At 37.6% G+C, this 16,924-nt stretch overlaps 1 long non-coding RNA gene across 1 annotated transcript; it reads left to right on the forward strand.

The window, feature by feature from the left end:
* Positions 1 to 401: 401 nt before the first annotated feature.
* On the forward strand, positions 402 to 11,836 carry LOC139429563 (uncharacterized). The gene is made up of 2 exons (XR_011640122.1): positions 402 to 728; positions 10,917 to 11,836. It is a non-coding gene; the product is annotated as an uncharacterized lncRNA (long non-coding RNA).
* The last annotated feature ends 5,088 nt before the right edge of the window (positions 11,837 to 16,924 follow it).

Raw genomic sequence — 16,924 nt, forward strand, 5'->3', positions numbered from 1 at the left:
AAATGTATGATAATTTTGATTTTAATTATAATAAATCGAAATATATAAGTGGTGCGTTAATTTTGCGGTTAAGTGTAGAAACATTCTTCTAGATTATAGTTCTAGATCTAGCGTTAGTGCTGCTTTTAGTTCAATCAAAATATACAACAATCTAGCACTGAATAAGATTCTAGGTCTAGTGTTAGTTCTGCTTTTAGTTCAATAAACATGTACAACGCTAAATTACATTTAAAACTAGAACTAGAAACATTCGATTGAATAGTATGACGTTTTATTGTACATACGGAAAGTGGATTCGTGAATTTGAATAACTGTCAATGTTTGGAGTTAATGTAAATGTTGAATCATAGTTAAAAATTGTCAACTATTTTTTATGTTTTAGGAAAAGGCGATTAGAAGATGTATAGGTACATGAAAGGGCGGAAACTGTCTCCATCGGAAGTGTCACCACCTATCCGATTACTCCACCTACCTTCCAAAGCTATCCAACCTCCCATCTCCAAACTGTCTCCCCTTTCGAACAACCCGAAGACGTTGCGCCGTCGGTCGATTGATATCGACTTCGAAACGTTAATCGAGCGGGAAAACAACAGCGACATCTCCGCCGAGTCGAAGCGACGCTTCCCTAATTGCCTCCTCGAAGATGTTTATTCTGATTAACACCACCTGTTGAGGTTAAGTTTGTTCAGTAGAATCAAGAAATTTCAATTAGAACCCATCTGTTGTATGTAAGTAAATTGTTATAAATCTTAAGTAATTTCAAAAGAACCTTATAATTCACACCTTTAACGTAATCATCGAGAAAATTATTATCCTCGGAGATTTTGCAATGAAAACCAACAAATCAGCCAGGTTGCGAGAGAGATATAGGCCTGTAATTTGCGCCCGGATATAATTAAGGTTTGATGATAGGCATCGGTCCGTTTTCAATGAGAATCCGTCGACGCCCGATCCGGCCCTGGGCCTCGTTAACTTTTTCACGCCGAGGCAAAATCAATCGGCTTATAATTAGCGTTATGATTTACGAGTTCGCGCGCGCAAATAACAGGTATTGGGGCGCCGCCAGTCGGACAGAGTAGGAAGGTCCCACAGCAAACGGGTTCCATAGAGATATGCTAATCTCCCGCACGACCGTTCTCTTCTAACGCGCCAGACACCGGAGAGTGCCTTTCGGACGTGTTGAAAAAGGTCTGCGAAATAAACCAGCAGGACTCTTCTATCCACCGCACCGTATACTTAGCAGCACGCTGCAGGCTCGATCCATCTAAAAAACACATAAGCGCCCATATAATTACGTGGTCGAGTTCGCACCGTGGAGGTCTATCAGAATTTGTTATGTGAATGACTGCAACATTTTTACCCGAGGCTTCTTTGTTTTCCATTCAAAATTTTCCTTTATTAATCCAAACATTTTACAATAATAATATTCCTTTATTACCCAACAGTCATAGCCCAAAAAAGGATAACAATATATATTCAATAATGTAATTGTGGATATATGTATAATATATTTTAATAATATTAATAATATTTTAATAAATGATAACATGGACTACATTGGAAGGACTGATCGATTGATTATAATAGTTTGATTGATAATAATTTTATATAAACAATAATAATTTTATATAGAAACGTTGTTATGTTTTGTACATGTCGTGTGCTACAGTAATAATACAATAATATGTATATGTATGTGAGAAAAAAAAACAAAAATTACAAAAATTCAAGAAATTAACAATTGACCAAATTATAAAGAAAATAAAAATAAATACTAAATAACTAAATTTACCTCCAACCGGTGACCAAATATGAAATAACTAAAACTATCAACAATTTAAAAAATACAAATAGTTGCGGTTTGGACGGGATATCGAATGCATTTTTAAAAAAGTAAAACGCTTTAGTAGCTCACCCTATAAGGCTCATTATAAACAAAATTTTCTCCACGGGCCAAGTACCAGACAACTTTAAAACCTTCATAATCACGCCAATATTTAAAAATGGGAATAAGCAGGAATGCAGTTACATACCAATTTCGCTAGAAAAATGACTAAAAAATAAAATTATTAACTTTATTGAAAGCAACATCTTATTATCAAAAAGTCAGTATGGTTTTAGGGACAAACTCAGCACGCAAAACGCCATAGTAGAGCTTACGGACACAATAATGTAGTGTTTTAATAATAACAAAAAAACAATGGCAATATTCCTCGACCTGAAAAAGGCATTTGACACCGTACCTCACAACAGATTACTTCAAAAATTACAACAGTTTGGTAACAGGGGAAGAGCTTTTGATGTAATCAAAAACTGTATGACAGGGCGAAAGCGATGACAAAAATCAATAGTACCTATAGCTTAATGAAAAATTTAACAATTGGTTTGCCTCAGGGTACCGTCCTCGCTCCATTGCTGTTCATAATATATATTAACGGTTTATTTAGCATTAATGATCAATTCGAGGGAGCCAAATCTATAGGCTATGCAGATGATACAGTGGTGCTGGTGGAGGAGGATGAGTGGGAAAGGGTGTACTATAAGGCGAACTTGGTTTTGCAGCGGGTGAAAGGTTGGTTGTCATGTAACTTGCCTACATTCAACACCGAAAAGTTCTGCTATGTAACATTTTCGCCAACAGCTGTAGCTAAGCCACCTGATAACTTACATCTAGAAATACATAACGATCGATGCAGTTTCTACAAAAATGGGGCCTGCTCCTGCGGTGAATCGGAAACAATTCCACATTCTGAAAAGGCTAAATACTTGGGTATGATGATAGACCAGCATTTAAAATGGAATTATCATGCGGTATACATCTCCAAGAAGCTAAAGACTTTACTGCTTAAATGTTATGCTATTCGTAACATACTCGATAACAAACTAAAAAAATTGTTTTATGATACTATGGTACTTTCTCAGATTGATTATGGTATTGTTGTGTGGGGTGGAGCGTATAGTGCTAACATAAAAATTTTGGAACACACAAATAAATAAGTAATAAAGGTACTACACAATAAACTGCGAACCTTTTCCACAAATAGACTATATAATGACACTAATAGTAGTAGAGTCCAAAAAAAGATACATAATATTAAGCTTAATTCACGTTCAAAAAACAAAGAACCTTTATACGGAAATCAATTATGAATATAATACAAGATCACATGCTAACAGATTAAATAAACTGCCAAAAGTGAATACTTAATAAAAAGTGAATCATAAAATTAGTCCAATCCAGTTCCTTCCAAGTGCATTAAGAGAGATAAAACAAATTAAGACTGAAATTAAAAAATTCATGGAAGCCCATGAATATTTTGCAATGTTACAGTGACGCTGATGTGGTGTCCTCGGTGTATGGTGTGAGTGAATTTGGCTGTCTCCCTAGCTCCTCTAAACAGGACTCTCTAACAGGATTTCCTTTGTTTCAGTTGGTTGTTGATGTGGGCAGAGTTGTTCGTTTTTTTTGTTTCTAGTAGCTACCGGGATATGTATGTTCGCTGATGGAATACTACATTGCTAGTTTGCGAACTCACAACACAGATACATAAGTATCTATTGTGGGGAACGATATACCTTATTGTTAATTAGTTTACCAATGTATTGTAATATATTAGGGGATACACAAATGTTTTGTTGTGAAAGATAAATAAATAAATAAATACTTACTAAATAAATACTTACTTGCCAAAACAGAAAAACATGCAGGTGATCACTGACTGTCTGAATCCTGTTGCCCACCTTACAAAGAGTGTATGTTGGTGCCCGTCTCATAATGTTTGTCCTGACAAAAGGAATGACGAATACGCAACTATATCTTGAGTTACTCCTTGGTACAACAAGGAGCTCAAGAATGAAATGGCAATCGATGTTATATTCGATAAGCTTTTGTGGAAACTTTTCATAAAACGCGTTTCTTCTGTCCGTCAAGGAAACCATATTGTGTCGCGTAAGCAAATCATTTTGTAGTATACCTCGCTCAGGGTAAATTTCATCAAATTTGTAAGAAAAAAAATTTTAAGAATCTACGATGGACTCGATCAAGGCTTAAGAATTCACACGCATATAAGGGACTCCAAATCAGGCAAGCGTATTCTAACTTACTCAGAATGTAAGCACAATACAAGGTCTTTAATAAGCTGACACTTGTGAAATATTTAGACATACGCATCACAAAACCTAGGTACTTAAAGGCCTCCAAACACACATTATTGATATGCGTTTTAAAATTAAGACTTGCATCAAACAGGACCCCCAAATCCCTGTACTCCTCAACACGACTTAAAGTGCTGGAAACAATATTGTAAGGATATATGCATGGCGACGAGCATCGGCTATAAGTAAGTATACAACATTTATCTTTATTAAGGTTGAGTTTGTAAGTCTTACACCATTGCACTATTGTGTTTAAGTTGTGCTGCCGCTTATCTGCATCTGCCACCGATGAGACTTCGGCAAAGATCTTTGATATCATCAGCATACTCCAAATTCCGACAATTAATTTTTTGAAGTAAATCATTTATGAAAAGAATAAATAATAAAGGGCCCAAATTTTATCCCTGTGGAACCCCTGAGGTAAGAGTGAACTCATTAGAAAAATATCCATTGTAAGCAACATAACATTTTCTATGTTGCAAATAAGAGGCCAGAAGTTGAATTGCTGAAGGGATAACTCCGAAAGAGCTCAATTTATGCAAGAAAATTTTATGGTCAATCATATCAAAGGCTTTGGATAGATCGGTGTATAGAACATCCACTTGCCCACCCCTATCCAAGGTGCTATTTATCCAGCGCCCATCACTGGAGGGCGCTGGATAAATACCCGTCGGGTAGGTATTTATAAAATGGGTATTTATCCGGGTATTTACCCCGGTACAGGGTGAATACCCAAACAGTACGTATAAAAATGATACAAGTAAAATGATGAAATGGACGTTGATGACGAGAAATTGTTAACGATCGAAGACGTACTATCAATCATCAGACGAATCTATCGTAATTTAGATTAGATTAAGTTTATGATTAAAACTTAATATATTATTTTTCGTTTATTGTTTTATTTGTATGAGTTTTTGTATAAATAACCATTGTTATTACTTTTTATTAATGAACAAATTTTATTTTTGAATTAAACTTGTTTATTTTTTAGTAGTCTTTGTGCTGTTTTTAAATTTTATAAATACCTCTAAATACCCATCTTGGGTAAATACACCTGGATATATATCCAGGGAATTTTCCCTTGGCAATAAATACCCGGGTATTTAACAACACTGACTCTTACCCTTCTTTTTTAGTTCCGAAAGTGCGCAGATGACGATTCTGTGTCTACTTATCTACATCGTGTATTGCGAGGTTCTATTAGCAGTTTTGTGAACGAGTATTGGTTTTACAATAACTAGGTTGCTAGCTTCACTTATTAACTCTCTTTCTTTATCCGGGCTTGGGACCGGCACTGGTAATCGCTGGGCTACTCAATCCACCCAGCTCCTTCCAGAGGCGAAGTTGACAAATATTTTTGCAAAGATTTAATGGAATCACTTTTATTAGGAAGAATTAGACATTTTGTTCTTCATTTTAAAAGTCTTAAGCTTCTTCTTCTCCTGATCCTTATGCCTGATGGTGTCGGATAAATCTTTTTCCTATTCCTCCATCCACCTCTTCCACTCCCTCCGGTTCCTGGCTAATTCCTTTATATCTGCTAGAGTCTTCCCTCTTTTCTTCCCAACTTCTGCTATTCTTTTCTCCTTAAGTTCTGAAAAGTCTTAAGCAACCTTGCAATTTTTGTCTTTGATCACCGACAAGTTTTCAAACTTTATCTCATTTTCTGGCACGTATAATATAACTGCCCTCTTCTATCCAGCTAATCGTACGAGGATATATGTTCTATTTCACCTTGTTAGAACTTGAAGATGATGAGGAACTGTCAACAATCAAAGACGAATCTGTCGTAATTTAGATTAGATCAAGTTATTATGATTATTATCATCAAGCTCTGCGTCCATTGTTAGACATAGACCTCCCCTATTCTGTTCCATTCGATTCTATTCTGTGTCTCATTTTGTCCACTTGCCCAGTTACACTTAAGCTTTGCCACAATGTTGACCATATCATTTAGGCCAGTTCTTCGTCATAGGTCTTAATTTCGTATGTAGTCCCTCAAAGTTAGACCCAGGATCGATCTCTCCATCTATCTTTACGTTACTTTGACCCTCCTGGCAGTGGCTACCGTTAATGTTAAAGTTTCGGAGCCTTATGTCATAACCGGAAACACGCATTGATTGAAAACCTTTCTTGGCCTTTTCTCTTTAAGATGTCAGTAACTTTCCCGTAGGCTGCCCATACGAGTGTGATCTTTCTGTTTAGTTCGCTTGTTTGATTATCTCTCGATACACGAACCTCATAGCCAAGATATACATAGCTGTCAAGCCTCTCAATCTCATTATCCCCAATGTTGATGTTAGAGCTGGGAACAAGATTTATCATAAATTTTGATTTCTCCTCGTTGATATTTAGCCGGACTCTTGCACACACCTCCTTTAAGTAGTTCAGCATTAGTTTAATCTCTCCAAGGCTATCCGATATAAGAACTATATCGTCCGTGTAGCGCAAATTACTTAAGCATTTGCAATCAATGTTTATGCCTTTTTGGTTCCAATTCAGTTGTTTAAATGAACTCTGAGGACTGTGATGAACAATTTGGGTTCAACAGTGTCTCGCTCTGTTTTACTCACAATCAGTACTTTACTACTTCTACTCTCTTCAGTACTTTCATGCAATTTTACCGTCACTGTAGCATTCTTGTACATGAATCTCCCCGAATAAGTGGGTTTACGATACCAGTCAAGTGCAATAGATTGATCAGGATTGCGTACCACCAAGGAGTCCAGGAAGGGGACAGACCTATTCTTCTCTTTCTCCAGGGTAAACTGTATATGGTTGTTATGTCCGTTAAAGGTAGTCAAGGTGACATGTTGGCAGTGAGATGGCAGAGCACAAATGATGTCGTCAACATATTTGAAGAGGAAGGGCAACTTGAATGGGAGAGCCGGTATGCACATGACCAGGACATAGTCCATCACGATGGTTGCTAAGATTGGGCTAAGTGGGCTACCCATAGGTGTACCAAACTTCTGTTTATATACATCACCATTGAAGGAAAACACCGAAGAATCAAACAGAAAAGAGATCATCCGTAAAAACTGCTCCATACCAATCAGAGTATGAGGTGCCACCAGCGACCAGTTTTCCCTGATCCTCACAATCATTATGCTCAATGGGATATTGGTGAAAAGAGACACCACATCCAAGGATGCTAAGACGAACCCTGGGGGGTAGAACCAGACCTCTGACCCTCGCCGCGAATATAAATGAATCCTTTAGCCTAGGTCACACGTAACGAGTACAGTGGCGAGACAGTGTACTCGGCCGAGTCCTCGGTTGGTATAAACATATTACCGAGTGCTCGGCCGAGCGCTCGACCTAGTACCAGGGCGAGACAGTCACTCGGACCCTATTCTATTTACTGGACCGAGTGCCACGCTACTCTCTCGGCCCAGTGTCATTTTACTGTCTCGCCACTGTACTCGTTACGTGTGACCTAGGCTTTAATGTTATACTCGGTCCGATCCGAGAAGGCCTTTGACAAGATTTCAGCCAAGAAAGCAGACATGAAAGAAATAATCGGATTTTTTTTCGGCCTTGTGGCTGGGGTGTTGTCTTTTCCTCTTCCTCGTGGGTTGGTATCGCTCTCCGTCCTTACCTGTCATGGACCTCACCTGTTTCTTTATTGTTGTGATTGATTCTCGAATTTGATTGATCCTGTGCCATCGTGTGTTGGTTTTTGGTTTTACGGCGGTCTTTGGGCCGTTTACTAACTTGGTTCATTGTTTGAATTATGGGTTATTATATTTTTACAACTTTTAACAATTATAACCTCTATCTGTAAGTTAGGTTAAGTTTTAATCTGTACAACTTTTGATTTTTTTTAAATAATAGCGTTCCTCTGATGAAGAATTAAATAAAATTCGAAAGCTGAGGTACTAGTAAAGGAGGTTTTTTATTCACCCCCTGGTTGACAATCCCAATAATTGGCTCCGTATTCTTGTAAATGTTATAAATAAGTTTGGTATATCGATAATCGACTCTGCATTCTTGAAGTGCTTGTAAAATTGCCATCAACTCAATTTAAATTAAATTTTATAAATACCTCTAAATACCCATCTTGGGTTACCCCGGGTATATATCCAGAAAATTTACCCTTGAAAATAAAATAATACTCGGGTATTTAACAACACTGAGAACATCCACTTGCCCACGCCGATCCAAGGTGCTACAGATAAACTCGGAAATCGTAGCCAAGTTGGTAATTGTAGAGCGACCAGAAACAAAACCATGCTGGGAAGCTGACACAAAGGGGCATGTGCTGGTGTACATAAAAGAATATAATAACTTTTCAAATAGTTTAGCGAAATTATCGAAATTGGTCTATAGTTTGAGAGGGACGTACGATCATCCTTTCTATAAACCGCCACAATTCTTGATCGTTTCCATCGTTCAGGAAATTCACAGGACGTAATGGACAAGTTAATAATAAATTTAAGAGGGCAAGCAGATATATAACGTCAGTCTCTGACCATAAAACTTGGCAACAAATCATCTCCAGCAGTATGCTTATTAGAAAATGTTGCCATTAATTTAATTAGCTCCTCTTCTGTAGTGGGATGAAAACACTATGGATTGAAATCAGATTCAGTGAAAGTTCGGTTAGTAGATACAGTGTGAACAGCAGAAAACATATTAACAAAAGCATTTACAATATCTTGAGGATCAGCAAGAACATAGCTATCATCATTATCAATCAGATTACGGGGTATTCTTGTGGTACATTTCTTAGCTCGGAGAAAATTTCTTATACTGGACGCATTTGTTTTTATGGTATCTTGTATGTTCTTACGATACTTAATGTAAATGATATAATAAGATACAAATATATAATACAAAATACAAGTGACGATATGGTTTTATTCTGAATCATTTTGAAGCTAATTACAGTTTACTTGTAGTTTAAGTCTGTTTGTTTTATCGATCGCTACAACATCGTTCGCGTTTCAAGCTCTGCACGAACCTATCTAATTAAAGTCACAAGTTGAATTCTTAAAACTACACGAAATTGGGGTTTTATTTATTTAATATTAATTTCCCGTTAATCAAGCGAATTATTAAAAAGCACCCTTCCTATGAAACAAATATACTGCACATAGGGTGCGGTGTTTGGTCTAAATTAAAACGGGGGGGTGGGTTTTAAGTCCTTTGACAAAATTACGAAAGGGTCGAAGGACATACGGGTCGCGTATGTGCTGTTGGAGTACATGGCGTATGTTTATCGTTTCCTCGCTCTCTCTCTCTTTGTATGACGGGAGGAGGTTGGTTTAAACACGAAACGCATCCTGCTCCCTAATAGATGGCACTGTGTGTATCCGATGTTTTCCGGTTCGTACTTAATCAAGTTCTACTGCGATGGGGACGTAATCGCGTTATTGGGGAAAATTGCGATGCAACGTGACGTGGTGGAGAGTATCAATTTTGAAGGGTTAAATTCAAAGGAATTCTACAACAAATGACGCGCTTTGTATTCATTTTGGCTGGAAGTAATGAAAATTCGCCTCTCATTTCGGCAAGGACACCGTGAAGAATTGATACGTTTACAGACGGGATTCGCGTGTTCGCAAATTGGGCCGAATCTCTGAAAAGGAGTAGGAAAAAAGGAAGTACGAAAAGGGCGAAAGGTCTTAGAACGGAATTTATTCCACTCCGGGGAGATAGCGCATGAACCAATTTAAATTATAATTTCAGAGGAACGTTTTCTTTTTTCTTTTGAAACTTGTCCCAGCTTGAGAGCCTCGAAAGAATCTCTCTTGGTGCGGTAAAGCCAAAAATGGTTTGGTGGTGGTCGTCGGGTTCATGACAAGAGAAGTAGTACGCAGTTCGTTTTTCGGTCGGGTCGCGATTGATTTTCTACCCTCATAGTTTCCGTTTTATTAAATTTCCCGCCCGGGGTGTCGAGAAAACGCGAAAAGAAAAGAACAAAGATCGTCGACGATCTCGGGTATCCCTACGGCAACGAGCGCATCTTTTCTAAGACGACAACGACGTCGAAAGCCGAACAACCCCGCTGTCAATATTCATTTCTCAACGGAATGGCTCCATAAAAGCTGATAAATAACGGACCGCGCGTTTTGCCACGCCCGCGGCGCCCTTTCTCACCGAATTCCTCGCTCAAACGACGTGTAACGCATGAATCACTACTCTCTGGCTGTTTGGATGCCGCGAGCCGCGATCATGGAGACCATTCAACGATAGCCGCCTTACGCGGATAAATTTCCGGTCGTTTGGCCTTTGGATGAAACTGAAACTTGAACGAAATCACGAACATTTTATCGCTATATCATTCCGAACACAATTTATTAATATTATCCTAAACTCCTGAAGATGTCATTTTTAATGAATCATAAAATCGATATTTGAAATCATTTAGTATTATTTTAGTTTTTAGTTTGAAATTTCTCTCAAAAATTTCTGGCTCTCAACATTTAATAAATTTAATTCGTATTATATTTTTTTTTATTACATCACTATTTTATTTACTCACACCCGTCTTCACTGAATTAGCCGTAAGCACCCGCAATAGGGTTACATATATATATTTTTTTGTGTCAGTTTTAAAAGTAATATAAACAAGAAAAATAAATAATAAAAATAAAAATTTGTCCATCTTATGACTGCTTTCCCTGAAATAATGACAGATACAATAATCTAAAATCTGCGAAATTATCTTATGTAGTTTTTAACATATATCTAGTTCGTAATGAAACACAATACTATAGAGTAATAGTATTTTAACAGTTATTTATTTTCAGGAATTTAGCAAGTGGGTGCTCGTTCAAAGATTTACATTATTCATTCCAAATTGGCACCACTACAGCAGGGAAGATAGTTAAAGAAGTATACAGAACTATCTAGTCGGTCTTAAGAGAGGAATCCACTTTCAAAGAAAAAGATTTGAATCTATTGCTTATGATTTTGAAAAAACCGCCAACTTTCCACACTGCCTAGGCGCTGTCGATGGGAAACACATTCGCATAATAAGTCCAGCGAAAAGTGGCTCTATGTATTTTAATTACAAAGATTATCATTCAGTGGTGTTGATGGCAGTTGCAGACTCAAAATACCGCTTCGTGTATGTTAACATTGGAAGCTTTGGCAAAGATTGCGATTCTTCCATTTTCAAACGAACCACTCTTTGGAACTTAATAACAACAAATACACTACAACTACCACATGAGAATTGTCTCCCGGGCACAGAAAGTCTAAAAGTTCCATACTTCTTTGTTGCGGATGAAGCGTTCTGGCTGCATATACATTTGTTACAGCCATATGGAAGAGCACACTTAACGCGAGAGAAGCGAATATTTAACTACCGGTTGTGCAGAGCTAGACGTTATGTCGAGTGTGCCTTTGGGATACTGAGCAATAAATGGCGAATATGTCATCGGTTTATTGACGTAGATCCTGATTTTGCAGTTGACATTATTAAAGCTTGTGTTGTTCTTCATAACTTTGTTCGGGACCGTTGTTTTTGGCTGAAGATACTACAACAATAGCCGGACTGAAAGATTTACCAGAAGAAACCACAGTACGAGGTGGTCTTCAAGCAAACAATATCAGAGACTTATTAAGTACCATCGCAAGTACCCTATCACCACTGGCAAACTCAGAATATTTTAACATTTCTATATTTTATTTATAGCTAAATACAATATAAATATATGAAAACTTACCGAACTTTTTTTTCCTTATCTTCCATGTTTTCAAAAATTTTATTTATTTCGCAGCAGACGTCCTTCCATGCATTTTTTGTGGCATTCCTATCTTTGTAAATTGGTAGCGTTTTATCCCACAACATTGGTTTGGTTTGAATCAATGAAATGAGGACTTCGTTATCCACATTGTCGTCCATAGTGACAGCAACAAATTATATTTATAAAATGGTTAGACCACACAAGGCTAGAAATTGACGGAAAGATTTATCATACGAATAAAAATCGTGGAGTGTGCAAGCGTTGGTTGGATCATATACGCCACTGTATTTACGGCAACGACACGGCGTTAGTTTATCGTAGTGGCAATACACGGTATCAACACGAAGATTGTGCACGCTCCTATGCTTTTCCTTGTTCCACTAAAAGAATTTGATCGTACGATATTTTTCCGTACGATCGAAATCGATACGTGTGTGCTTACCCTAACGTTTATAACAACGTCACGATAAAGTAGCGGAAAGGACATACCGGAAATAAGGGACACGATCATGCGGACAGCTTGGCGAAACGGGCGGCTAAGAAGTCACCGCTCTCCCCTGAACCGTTTGTACCTCTGACTTTGAATAGAGCATCCAAGCTGATCACCTTCATCTCCCATCAAGCGTTTTGCAATACATGGGATGAGACTGCAGTAGGTGTCTTTGCAAAGAAAACTCTGCTCTACCCTGACCGTAAGAGATCTACTCAGTTCCTGGGAACATCAAAAAATGACTTGAGGTTCCTCCCCAGTTCCTGACCGGACACTGCAGGTTACGTGAAGCTGGCATATACATCCCTCTGTAGAGAGTGTGAAATGGAAGACGAAACGGTAAGTCATATTGTTTGTGACTGTCCCAACCTCGCGTATTTAAGCCCGCTGGGGCCTAAGTGCTGTGAAGACCCACGTGAAGCTACATATATAAAACTAAATTTTAATTGAACGAAAGAACTATGCAACCGATCGCCCTAACGATGATGAAGATGTAGCAAATACAAGCGTGTGTTCATCCTGGACCAGGGATACTAATTAAAGCTTTGTATGGTCTGTTTTATTTTTATTTTATTTTACTTCCGAAATTACAGGGTTGCCCCTAATTACGATATGTTGAACCAAAACATAAAAAAATGAACAGAATTACTTCACAAATTACAGAATTCAATGATAAAAATCAAGTTTGGCTACTGGGTGGCTGCAGCATACCAATGCCAAATAGAGGTATGAAGGAAGAAGCCGACAGTGAAAGGATTCTAATAAAAGGAGAATTTCATCTCAGTTCTGTTGAAAAACGAGGAATATAGAAAAGATTCTTTAGCCTACCACAATATGCAGGTGCATTTATACCATTATTCAACATTTTATGTAGAAAACAAAGCGATATAATTTTTCTTCTGAGAGACTAGCTGGTGATCTTAAATAATTTGCGTGCAAATTCGTACGATCTAAAACCAATGAAAACACGGAATTTTTTGTAGTAGAGATACCTAATGAATTTATTTTGAATAGTTTCTATTAAATTAAAATAAAGAATTTACCCGGGATCCCATACTATTACCGCATATTCCAGCTTAGATCGCACTAAAGAATTGAACAGTAATTGCAGCGTCTGTAAGTTTGAGAAACTGTACCCATTTCTAATGACAAATCCTAAGAGACGCAAAGCTGTAGCTTGCTGTGGCTTTAATATGTTCAGCAAAGCATAAACCAGGCGAAAACAACACACCCAAGTCTTTCTTTTTAACAACACAACCTCAAATTCACATTATTTATTTTATATACAAATTCTATCGACCTCTTCCTCAATGTATACGCCATTGACTCACATTTAGACACATTAAAATGGAGCTTGTTGAGCCAACACCAATTAAATACGTTATCTAAATCAGACTCTAAGGACCGGCAGTTAGTTACGTCATGTACAGTTGTGAATATCTTCAGATCGTCCGCGAAGAGTAAGCATCTGGTTGAGTTAATTACCAGGGGTAAATCATTTATAAATAATAAGAATAACAAATGTCCTAGATTACTAACATGCAGAACCCCTGAATCAATCCCCAACATATCTGATACCGCGTTTTTATAAGAGACATAATAAAATCTGTTGGACAAATATGAAACAAAAAAACTAAGAGTAGAATAAGAAAACTCTTTTTGTGCCAGCTTGTGCAGAAGCGTATCATGATCCACCCTATCGAATGCCTTTGCAAAATCCGTGTAGATAACATCCACTTGAGCTCTAGCATCCAATGCTTTGGAAACGTAATCTGTAAAGATAGTTAAGTTGATCTCCACAGAGCGACCAGGAATAAATCCATGCTGATTAACATTCAACGAAAGTTTTACATGATTGAAAATCCTGCGATAAATCAATTGTTCGAAAAGTTTAGCAAAACAGGAGATTACCGATATAGGTCTATACTTTCCTTCATCGCCAGAGGGGCCAGATTTGTGAATCGGAGTCACTCTTGCGACTTTCCAAACATTTGGAAATGTATTCGTCACAAGTCATAAATTAAAAATTATGTATAATGGCATTACAAAGGCGTTTTTGCAACCCTTCACAATGTAAGAATACCATCTGGTCCCTCTGTACGTTTAGATTTAAGCTTATTTATGGCACCACCAATTTCTTTCATTGAGTAGGATTCCAAGTTGAACAAATCGAATGAGTTATCGTTGATAATGTCATCATAGAACGAAAGAGAATAATTCGACGTTGAACCATAAACGGACTTAAAATGATTTGCAAAAGCAGGTGTGATATCTTTGCTAGAAGCAAGAGGAACTCCGTCGGAACAAAACGGGAACAAAACTTTTACTACGCTGGTGTAATGAATATGAAGGCGGTTACTACAAAAGATCTTTTCGACAAAAGTACAGGAATCCCCCTTTTCGTGCTACCAAGAGTGAGGCTCGTTTCAGTTTTTTTCATAAATTGTCTCCGATTTGATAATATCGTTTTGATCGTCTTGCATCAATCCGTGCTCTGTTTGAGGCTATTATTTCTAAATGCTGTGAACTTTACACGCCATCTGAGTATTGTAGTTTAGATGAACAGTTGGTAAGTTTCAAGAATGTAGATACCTTCAATTCCAGATAAATATGGTATGAAAATTGTCACATTTTGTGATGCGAAAATTTTTTACCTTTTAAATGCTGAAGTGTACGTTGGTAAAGACTCAACTCGAGCAGGAGTTCCTGTTGTTGAATATTATTCACTAAATCTTACAAAAACAATTCATGGTACTAATCGCAATGTTACTATGGGTAATTGATTCACATCAACTAATAATGCTAGAAAGCTTCACGATCATCATTCTGTAACCACAGTTGGAACTCTGAAGAAAAATAAAACTGAAATACCACAGCCATTTGTTCAGGCTAAAAAAAAGAATTCGGCTATGGTTATTTTCAGCGGTTTTAATACTATACTTTCTTGTTGTCTACCATGCACCCTGAAGGTGATAAACCAAATTCGACACATCTTCCCGAAATCATTAATTTTAACAATAAGACTAAGAGATGCGTTGATTCTTTCGATCAATTGACTCATCGTTATACCGTTGCAAGGAAAACAAGGCGCTGGCCTTTGAAGATGTTTTACAACCTTTTAGATTCAGTTGGAATTAGTCTAGTGCTTAAGAAAACGAAAATACATCCACCAGAAGAATGTATTTGAAAAAAACATAGATACATAGATCTTATAACACCGCTTATGAAACAATGCCTAGAAATACCTAGTTTATCCGCAGAACTCCGAGCCGTTATTGAGGGAACATTAAATTTGACGCCAGAACCCAGTATTCCAATAAATAAACTGCCTTCGTCTGGCAAATGCTCATTCTGTTCCAGAAAAAAAAATCGTAAATCGCGTATTTCATGTAAAAAGTGTAATAAGTTCATATGTTCAGATCATCCAACCAAAGTATACCCTGAGTACTCAAAATTGATAACATTAATATACTTAAGCCGACTTTTACCACCTGTTGATAAAGTTATTCGATAGATGAATTGGCGCTCTTAGCCAATGAGAGCGCTTAAAACCGCTGTAACCGTGGTAATTATCTATCGGTTAAATTTATCAAGAAGTGGACCTTAGAGCATAAGTTTGTCTCGAGATATGTTTTTTGTACATAATAAAAGATAAAAGTTTATTTTCTATGACTTTTTTCATTGGTGTACACCTGTGCCCCAGGGTAGTAAAAATAAATACTTTTTTTTGGGTAGTAGTGTTGCAGGGTTAAAAGAATACTTAAAATGTATATCTGCACCAGTCTATTTGACAACTATGGTCCATTAAAACGATAAAATTAAGCCAGGCTAACGTGCATAAGTTTGTACAATCAAAGGGAAGGGGGTTGAGTTGACGCAGTGCGCACGACGCGACGTGGGGTTCGTTTAAAAAAAATTAGCATAACGGACCGATAAAGATGATTTAAATGCGGCGCCGTAATCAAATAAACACGGCCGTTTGTGGACTCCTTAGCGAGCGCCGGTCGTAAATCTAAAAAATTGACTTTAATCTAATCTGGATTCATTAGCGGCTCGCGGCCCATTCTTTAGATGGGGGCGGCCAGTCGAATGCTTTTTATCCCGTTTGCAGTTCGCACATAAATCGGGCGGAATGGGGTCGTGTGGCCGTCGCGGCGCACCGCATTAGCAATATTAAATGCATCGAGCGATATATTTTACTTTGTCGGATTAGAGAGGTTATGCTGATGCAGGGTGCGAGCTTGAACAATAAGGCTGGTGGTGTGGTTCTGGTATGGGACTAGAAAAGGGAAGTGGTGGTTTTAATTTTATTAAGCTTGCACCCCTTGTTATAGCTGGGTGTGAATGATATAGTACATCATATCAAATGAATCAAAACGTTTAAAATGTATCTGTGAAGCGAAGTAAATATTGAATAGAAATCGATGGTAATATAGCCATTCTTCTTTTAGAAATCCAACCGAGCGGAGCCTTCAAAAGGACTTTATGAAGTTCCTTAATAGGCACCGATTTGCATTGAGGTCGCCCTCCTTCTCGCCGCTGAGTTAAAGACTGCAATATCCACCCTTTGCCGAAA

The sequence above is a fragment of the Onthophagus taurus genome, chromosome 3, assembly GCF_036711975.1.
Source record: "Onthophagus taurus isolate NC chromosome 3, IU_Otau_3.0, whole genome shotgun sequence".
In the NCBI taxonomy this organism is placed as follows: domain Eukaryota; kingdom Metazoa; phylum Arthropoda; class Insecta; order Coleoptera; family Scarabaeidae; genus Onthophagus; species Onthophagus taurus.